The following is a 6,064-nucleotide window of genomic DNA, read 5'->3' on the forward strand; positions in this document are numbered from 1 at the left end:
AGTCTTGAAGTGTGTGTGTATATATATATATAAGCTCAGTGAGCTTTGCTGGCAAACTGAACAGCCCAGGAGCTGTCAGATGTCTGCTCGTTCCAGACTAAAGCTGGTAACATTCCTATAACATACTCGGAGGCTTGGCATAGGCTCCACAAGTAGAGTTAGCAGTAAACACGGATAAGCAACGCAGGTCTGCTAAGCACACAAGTTTTACAAGTCTTAAGTGTAACAAAGGCCATGTTACATAGTAAGATATACCCCTTCATGTAATTACCAACTCTTACTGCTAAAAATTGAGGATGTTTATTGTACTAATTCTACCCCTTCTTAACTCTTACACTGTGTCTTCCACAGGTGAGTTGGAAATCCCGTATTCACTGTGTTTGTGTCTTCTGTATGCTGTAGTACGCGCCTGCTCCCGAGCCTCTCGCTGGCTGTTGAAGTGCTATGCCTTGCTTGGGTCCCTCTTGGGTAGAAGCTGGAGGCCAGTTAAAGTATCTATCTTTTTGTCGTCGTAGTAACTGGGAAAATCTTTTTAGAGAGCAAAAGTAATATTCTGGGGTTAGTGACCAGCATGGAGCTGGTAGGGTGGAGCAGGTGGTCTTTGGTCCCCACTGACAGTATATTTAAGAGTGGTGACAGTTTGTCTTAAGTTCGTTGCATGAGGTTATAAACTTCCTCAGATGAAAGATGATTAATATTTCCCTCTGATGGCCTGAGGCCCTCAGTAACCACTCTGTAGTGGTACGATACCAAAGTTAGAAGCCTTTCAGGTTGGGGTTTCATCCTAATGACACAAAGATGTATTCTGTTCTTTTTTTTTTTTTTCTTAAACATACCAGAAATGCTGTTTGCAGCTGCATCCTCACCTGAGTGTGGAGCATATGATTGCACTGTTATGCTCTGTGGATCAGGTGGTGTCTAAAAGTTTCTACTCTGATGGTCTAACAGCCCTGGATACCCTAGGGTGAGCCAAGGCGGCTCTAGCCCTGTGCTGTGGCCATGGGCTTCTGGTCATACGATATGGGAACACCTATACAGCCCCTCTCGTTTTAGACTGACCTTGCTTGGAAGGACAGCGGTTGTTCTGTGGCAGCGCGTCTCTCTCTAGATACAGACTGCACTTGATAGCTTTTTTTTTTAACTCTGTGGAGGGTAGGGGGTGGAGATAGACAACTGAAACAACCAAAGCTGGGGGAGGCGGGGGGGACACTTAAAAACTCAGAATCCTAAACTCAGGTCTTAGATTGCAGTGGGATATGTTCCCAGTGAGTACCGTGGCGAAGGAGCCGTTTCTCTTGATGTGCAAATAGGTAGCGAGCGTACATACCCTGCTGCTGTCTCGACATCTGTCTGTTTACCCTGTTTTGTATTTCAGGTTCTGAGGCAGAAAGCTTTTATCTGCTCCGGACTTTTCTTATGTCACTGTTTCTGAAATACAAGCGATAGATACAAATTTAGCAGTTAAAAGGCTGGGCCTGGCGGAGGAGGAGGAGGAAGTAAAAAAGCAAAAAGCGGTTATTAAAAGCTGTTTCTTCTGAGGCCCTGTTCAGCAAGACATTGTGCGAGTGCTCCCTCTGGGCTCAGCTGCGTGCGTGTCCCTTGCTGCTTCAGGCCCTACACAAGCGAGTTTCTTGGGCCTGTTTCTGCAGAGGATGGGGGTAGGAGGGCTGACTTTTCAAGTCTGCCTGAATTCGGATAAATACCTGAGAAGGCTCTTAATACAGTGACAGGTTTCTCCACAGAGGAAACGTGCGTCTGACCTGTGCGTAATAATAAAAAGGGAGGAATGCGCCGAAGAGCCGCCAGCTCGGGGAGTAGGTCAGCGTAGAGCCCCGAGAAGCTGATGAGCTGAGCACTCGGTGTTACATCCCGTGCTGCGCTTTCTTGGCTCTAATAATGGCGTTAGCACCAAAGCAACGTGCAGTAAGATGGTAGAATTTCTTTCCTGGTAGGTAGCTGAGCTATTCAGTATTACCACTTGTGTGCGCAGATGCTCCGCTGGTGTTTGCAGAGCGACGGGAGTCTTTTGTCCAAAGCATTGGTGGGGATTAATCACTGCGGAGATTCGGAAAGTTTTATTTTGTGCTCCAGCTGTCCTGGCTAACAGTCGCCTCAGTTTAACCTGTTAACATCTGAGAGCAAGACAGAGTGTCTTCTCCACATGTGCAGAACGGGCCGCCTTTTTTTTTTTTTTTTTTTTTTTTGATTTTTGGTGGGGATTAATCACTGCGGAGATTCGGAAAGTTTTATTTTGTGCTCCAGCTGTCCTGGCTAACAGTCGCCTCAGTTTAACCTGTTAACATCTGAGAGCAAGACAGAGTGTCTTCTCCACATGTGCAGAACGGGCCGCCTTTTTTTTTTTTTTTTTTCTGGAATCTGTGCTGCACTGTGAAAGGTTTGCAATGAAGAAAGCATGGCTCTGACTGTAAATAAGATTCCAGTTGCACAACCAAAGGAATTCAGCAAATTCCTCTTTTTCTAACCATGACATGCCTTCATTTTAACACGCTTCAAATTGGCAAATCTCATCTTGCACTGCCTTGAAAATAACCAGACAAGAAGTTTTTATTCTGGCTTGCAAATAGCTACGGTTGTGCTCGTTACAGATGTCCCAGTGCTGTGGCTTTGACCATGTGGCTGCAGCCATCCGTACGCTGACCGCCCGTGCGCTGCCTTGCATGTGTCCGACTCGTTTCTCAGGAGTGGGGAAGTTGTAGCTCTGGGTTTGTGTGGGGTGTGTCGACTCAACCCTTTGTCTACCTGGATCTATTTGCTCTTGCATTTGCTTCCTCGCCTGGAAAAAACCAAACCCTGCATCCTGCAGTGCTCACTTATTCTGTTCAATAGCTGTGTCAATAAGTGGGGGAAAAAAAAAAATCTGTCTAACATTCCACCTCACCAAGTGTCTAGCTCTCGCTGCTAGCCCATCGCTCTTTGTAATTTTATAACTGCCTAAGAAATTAAATCTGTGTTGTGATAAGTATTCTGTGTCTTCTTCCTTTTGTTTGCTGCTTGGAGATGGGGCTGGATAAGATCAGGGTGATGCTACATGTGTTCTGTGCTCTGTGGTCCAAACCAGACCGCCGGCAGCAATAAGCCCTCAGTCTTGGCTGTGCTTTGTAACCGCTCTCGAAAGACAACTGTCAGCTCGTGTTTTGCAGGGACTGGGAAAGGACAAGCTGAGTTTCTCCTGGTACATCTTGCTTGCAAATGTAATTTTCCCTCTTGTTCCTCCTTAAAGCTCTTCCCGAGGGACTTGCACTCATGCGTTTTTCTCCTGCTCCTCAGGTGAGTTCAGATAAATTCCTTTATTCTTTCTTTCATGGATTGCATCTGAAGCAGTGCTTTGTCACGCACCCCTCTCGCTGTGCTGTCGCTCCAGGCTTGTTGCTTCTCACCTTCAAGCCCAGGAGGAAGATCTGGAGCGAGCCCATGCGGATGGGTGAGGAGACATCTCCTTCTGTATGTATCCTTCCTTTTGCAAAGCCGTGACAAACACTGATAGGGGTGAACGGAAGAGGAGAAAAAGCCTTTCCGCTCTTGATAGCGATGGTGGAGCGTGCGATGATGAGACTCTCCTTGTTCTCCTGCCTGTTTCATAGCAAGGCCTCAGCTGTGACGCTGCAGACGTCTCCTCTCCTGATCTAGCTCTGGAGGGCAATGCTGTCCTGTTGGTGCCATTTGTGTGCCTCCCTTTGCTTCAGGCAAAACAGGTTCTGTTAGCTCAGATAAGTGTTTCTAAACTGTTCATTCAGCTGCTGGTGACTGTCTTCTGCCTGGAGCAAACCGAGGATCTGGGAGAAGCTGCTGGTGGATTCAGTAAGCGGCAGCAACTTCCAGCCGCAGGGGTGATGCCAACTCCTCTGTCCCCTGTGCCCCTGATGGATGTCGTCATCCAGGCACGGTGATATTTCAGGAGGTCCGACTGCCCCTCTGCTCCCGCTCAAGGAGAGCGAAGCAGAATATTCCCCAGTAAGTATGGGAAAAATGGTAAATAATGGGTCAAAACCAGCCCTGAACTGGGCAGCCGCAGCTGCGTTCTGATCGACAGTCTCAGGTCTATCTGCCGTTACTGAGTCTGGCCTGTTAAACCTCAATTCCCAGGGAGGGGACTGAGACATCTCATCTCCCATTATTTATCTTATTACAGGGGTAGACGCAGACTCAAGCCTGTGTTCCTCCCCGGCACGTTTTCTCTTGGTAGTGAGTAGGCTTTTGGGTTTAGCCGTGGTGCCGTGGTCTGCCAAGTGCTCGAGTCCGAGATGAGATGAAACAACTTGGAGCAAGAGCACGATTCTGGTGTAAACGGCCCAACTGTGCCACGTGTCCAGCTCACACCGACCTCGGCCTCACTGGTTCGCAGCGAACCTCCTTGGATGCAGCATCACCCTTTTCTGCAGCAAATGGGTGGAAAGCAGCGGCAGGCAGAGGGGAGCACCATCCCTCCTCTCATCCTGTCCCTGTCACACTGCGGCACCCGTTCCTGCCTGAACACTCACCTGAGCGCTCACCCGTCCCTGAGCACGCACCTCTCGCGTACCACATCTACCCTTGGCCCCACGCAGGGCTGGGCAAAGGTTTCGGATGCGGTTCTGCCAGGCCCTTGGCAGGGCCTTCTTCAGCTAATTAATGGTGTGATGTGAGCTTAACGAGGGCTTTCTGCCCAACCTCCTGGAGTTGAGGAAATCTGATACCTGCTTTTCCAGCACCTTGTTACTTATTTTATGGTTTTCTTACCGATGAGTTTTATTACATTACAGATGATAATAAAGGACTGAGAGATTGGTAAGTCCATAAAATAGGCTAGAGCATTTTGATGGAATTTTGATATTCTGGATACTATTTTGCAGGGGCAAGGAAGGCCCTGGGAGAGGGTGGCTCGTGTTTGCAGAGGTCTGGGTTGGGGGCTGTGCTGGGGAGCACCGAGGCACGCAGGGCAATGGACCCACCATGTCTACATGGTAGGTACAGACTGTCACCTTTGGGTGGCAGGTACCCGCTCAGCACCTCTCACCGCCTCCCCTCTTCTCGGGGCTGGCAGAACTGCTCCTGCCCCTTTGCCGTCCGCTTCCTCGGCAGCTCCAGACCAGGGCTGACGCTTTACCTGTGCTGAGCAGCCCGAGCCAGGTCCCAGCGGCACTCTGGGCCTCCCCATTGCGAAGCCGAGGGGGGGTGGGGGCATCCCGGCCTTCTGCCCCCGGAGCATCCATGCTCTTTCCTCCCTTTCCCCGGCAGCATCCCGGCCTTCTGCCCCCGGAGCATCCATGCTCTTTCTTCCCTTTCCCCGGCAGCATCCCGGCCTTCTGCCCCCGGAGCATCCATGCTCTTTCCTCCCTTTCCCCAGCAACATCCCGGCCTTCTGCCCCCGGAGCATCAATACTCTTTCTTCCCTTTCCCCGGAGCATCCATGCTTCTTCCCCAGCAGCATCTCAGTCTTCTGCCCCTAGAGCATCCCTGCTTCTTCCCTGCAGTATCCCAGCCTTTTCTCCCCTCTGCTCCTTCCCCGGCCGCATCCCTGCTTTTCCTCCCCGGCCGCATCCCTGCTCCTTCCCTCGTTCCCTCTCGGAGCATCCCTCTGCCCACTTCTGCGGCAGCGCTCCGCAGCACCTTGAGCGTGTGCTCAGGGCACCTTCTCTGTGCTGGTGCTCTGTGACTCAGAGCAGACCAAGACAGGAAAAAACCCAAATGGTCTGTGTTTGCCCTCACCCAGCCACTGAGCCAACGCTGCTCCGGGAGGCAGAGGAGCTCTTGGCTGCTGTGAGTGCCACAATCCTCCTGCGTGGGAAAGCTGCTGGCAGACTGGAGAAAGAGCTTATCTGCAGCCGTGCCAGGCTGGGGGACGGTGGCGGGGCCAGGCCATGGCAGAGCAGCGGTGGGGTTAGCTGTGTCTTTAAGCCGGGAGGGGGTTCTGCCCAACTGTACCACCACTCTGCCATGTTTTCCTGAGCAAATTGTATTGTGGCTTTTGAAAGTGGGCCCAAAAATCGAGTCCTGGCAGGAGGTGGGGGGGCAAAGCTCCCCGCGACCTCTGCTGTTGTCTGAAGTGGGTCTGGTTTGTAGGGAA

This window comes from Charadrius vociferus, unplaced genomic scaffold, assembly GCF_000708025.1.
Source record: "Charadrius vociferus isolate BGI_N301 unplaced genomic scaffold, ASM70802v2 scaffold18, whole genome shotgun sequence".
In the NCBI taxonomy this organism is placed as follows: domain Eukaryota; kingdom Metazoa; phylum Chordata; class Aves; order Charadriiformes; family Charadriidae; genus Charadrius; species Charadrius vociferus.